Here is a 4,086-nt window from a genome sequence, read left to right on the forward strand (position 1 = left end):
AACTACTTTTAAACCCATGTTTGATGACAGCAGTAATGTAAGTTTTTTTCCTGAATGGATGATATTAAAGGATTAAAAGTCTTTCAGTTGAATATTAGGAGTCTTGTCCCATCATTAATCTCTGAAATGTGGTTTAGCAGTAACATCTCAGATAATTAAATAAATCTCACAAAGACAAAGTGGGATTTTTGTCCAGCACTGAAAACTGTCAGGAATTGTGGGCTTTGTCTTCAGTGTTGCCATTGCGACCCCCCTTTCACAAGAACAGTATCTCACAAAAGTGAGCATACCTTGATTCAGTGGGAGCCCAACACTGACACCATCACCAAGAAGGCCCAGCAGATGATGTACTTCCTGCGCCAGCTCAGGAAGCTCAACCTGCCTAAGGAGCTGCTGATCCAGTTCTACACAGCCATCATCCAATCTGTCCTCTGCACCTCCATCACTGTCTGGTTTGGATCTGCCACCAAAAAGGACAGGAGCAGACTACAACGGACAGTCAGGACTGCAGAAAAGATCATCAGTGCCAACCTGCCCTCCATTCAGGACTTATACATTTCCAGAGTCAGGAAACAGGCAGGGAACATCACTGCAGATCCATCTCACCCTGGACACAACCTGTTCCAGCTCCTCCCCTGTGGTAGGCGCTACAGAGCACTGTACGCCAAAAACAACAGACTTAGGAAAAGTTTCTTCCCACAAGCCATCACTCTGATGAACAGCTGATTTCTGACTCACAGTGTCAGGAACAACTCCTGAGTAATAACCCAGTAACTCTGCCTCTAATCAGCCACCTGTTTACTGGTTTCCAATTACCATTTATTCACCATTCTCTGTTTCAGTGCTGTTCATACCGTAATATTGTCGATTGTATATACTGTATACCAAATCCACTTACCTCAGGTCATACATAGGTCTTATTTATTTTTTCCATCACACTGTGTACATGTATGCATGTATGTGTACCTGAATATCATATCCATGTACGCAATAATGATAATAATAGTTTACTCTTACATCCTTTGCACTTTGATCACTGCACTATTTGTCAATATGTCTATATTGTTTTGTGTTGTCTATACTGTAGTTTGTGTTTATTATTGTGTTATGGTATTATTGTATAAGTAAGCACATCGTGAGCAATGTAAAATCCTCGTATGTGTACACATACCTGGCAATAAAGCGGATTCTGATTAATTATCTCACGCAGGGAAAAACAAATGTATAACTGATAACATCGACTGGTGGAGCGAATTAACTCCAACCAGCCGATGCAGGTTCCTACAGTTGTGACCGAGTGGTAACCAGCTGGAAGACTTTGCTCTGGTTGGGACCGTGAGCTGCACTTGATCGAGGTGCTGAAGTTAAACGTATCGATTTGTGGAAAGATTTCTGCCAGACCAACATGAAGTCCCAAACTGGTTCGGTCAGTTGGTCTGAAAGCTACCAGCAGAGTTAAGTGCAAGTAGACTTAAAATATTATGAATTCTCATTAAATGATGAAGTTATACTTCTGGACATGTCAGAGAAGACAGATATGTGGTAGAGATTCCAAATGTGCAGAAACGTTTGAACATGAGCAGGAAACCTGCTGAAACACAGGAGCTATTAAAGTTCACGTTTTTCTAACTGAATTAAAATTAATTATTTGAGGTGAAAAGGAGCCATGTGCACATTTAAAGAGCTAACTTCCCCAAACAAAGACACAAAGCGGCATGACTCAGCAAGGATGATATTACATGCGCTAAGTGTCTCGTCACACCCCTAGTCATCACATGACACTACTCCATCATAGTCACATGATAACAAGTGGTTGGATTCGGGGCAATGGGAGGAGCTCTAAAACTCAATTAAATTCAATTCAATTTTATTTATATAGCTCCAAATCACAACAACAGTTATTTCACAGCGCTTTTCATAAAGAAAACAAAATGTTCAGCACGATGCAGTGTGAACACTTTTGTGTCTCCTAAGAGAACGAATGTAAGTGAAAGTTTTTCCACATTGGTCACAGCTGTGCGGGTTCTCTCCAGTGTGAACATGATAGTGCACTTTAGTCTATCTGATGTTGTAAAAGCTTTCCCACAATTTTCACACCAGTACGGTTTATTTCCAGTATGATAGTGTCTGTGGACATTTAGATAATCTGCTGTACTATAAGCTTTCCCACATTGGTCACAGCTGTATGGTTTCTCTCCAGTGTGAACACGTCTGTGCATCTTAAAGTGACCTGATGTAGGATAGGTTTTCCCACAGAAGTCACATCTGTATGGTCGCTCTCCAGTGTGCACTCTTTGATGAACCTTTAAATTTCCATCTTTTGTGAAGGATTTGTCACAGTGCTGACAGCGGTGAAGTCCATCTCTTCCTCTCCTTTTCTATATCAACAGACACATACAGAGATGAGACTGTAAGTGAGATGTCATGGTGGAGCGAGCTATCTAGAACCATAAATTACATTTAGAGCATGTCTGTGGAACATAACCCAAAATGTTCAAGTTTGACTAATGCATTTCCACCTGTGACAACCAACTGCAGGGGTGTGTCCACAGAGGGGCCTGGGGTGGCACAGATCTACATAGTCTGACTGATCACAGATTGACATTTCTAAAATATTGAGCCACATCACATTATGGAGTTGCATTATGGGAAATGTAAGGTCCCAGGGTTGGGTGGTATATCGGTATAATGAGGAAAATCGATATACAGGCATGTGATTGGCAAAGGGCAAAAGCAGGAAAATATACTGAGACCCCCCCACACACACCCTGATCAAACTGGCAGCGACTCTATTATAACATATCGATGGTAAAGCAGGACCCATGACAATAAGTTATTTGGTGGATGTGTTGCAGTGGGAATCAAAGAGTGTCTAATCCACTGCTCCATTGCCACCTCTCTATAATAATCATTATTTTGTATTTATTTTTACCAAACTTCAACAGCTAAATGTGCAACATGAAATAATTGTGTCTATAACTAAATAATATAACTACTAACTTTCAAATTAGTTCAGCAGAAGTTAATAGATATTTTTAATGAATAAGAGACAGTAGCAAAGGTGCCTGTTGAAGACCTGGTGGCCCCCTGAAACTTGAAATACTCCCAACAATCCTGTGTTATCTCCTTTGTAGGGTTTTCTTTCCCACTTCCTTTCAATCTGACACAATATGCTAGCACTAGTCTCTCTCTTCTTAACTTCAGTGGTGTCTCTCCAGCTTCTATGAGTAATGTTTTAATTGGAGTTGACTTAATGGCTCCAACCGTCATAGTTCAACGTAGTGGTGGGAAGCCCTGTAGCGTTGGTTATTGACAGTGAAAGGTAGGTAGGCCTATATGATATACAGAAAAGACCTCCCCAAACAGACCAAAAATATATTCCAATTGCAAACAGTGGCAGCTATAGTGAACACTCTATGAAACAATGAAATACGGTCTCACGATTAGTGCAAAATGGACAATCATGGCTAACATCAGAGTTAATGACAGAGACAAAAGCATTCACAGCCACAATACCACAATGTAAAATCCTCAGCGGCTCGTTTGATAAATGGTGGTTTGTACAGCGCTCTCCACTCAGGTCCAACACTGTCACTAAGACCTAAGTGAGCTCTCCATGAAGTGTCAGCTCTGCCATTTAATTTGTCCCTCTGCAAAATCTTAACAAAACTTTTATACATCCCTTTTCTGTTCACATCTTGAAAAGAAAACTCAGAGGAGATCTCACTTTTGATAAACGGTTGTGTGCAGTTCTTTAATCTGGGGAAATGTTCACTGAAGGGAAAACATCATTCTCATCAGGTTCAACAGAGCAGTCACAATACTGGTGCAACAAAGTCCGCTCACTACCCGTGAGAGCTTCTCTCCATTTACTAAGCAACAGAGTGGTAACACAAGTTGGATCCATCTCTAGACGGGAGGCAAGAGGAGCTGTATCGTCCAAGCCCATTCCTGTAAGCTGAAATACATGTCCCAGAGCCACCACATTAGAGAGACAGAACCGCCTGAGTTGCCCCACCTGACAGACTGCCCTGAACCGTGACCCATAAATGACTTCTGAATTCTGTGTGGTCCCTGAAGCAGCCA

The sequence above is a fragment of the Micropterus dolomieu genome, linkage group LG12 (genome assembly GCF_021292245.1).
Source record: "Micropterus dolomieu isolate WLL.071019.BEF.003 ecotype Adirondacks linkage group LG12, ASM2129224v1, whole genome shotgun sequence".
NCBI lineage: Eukaryota > Metazoa > Chordata > Actinopteri > Centrarchiformes > Centrarchidae > Micropterus > Micropterus dolomieu.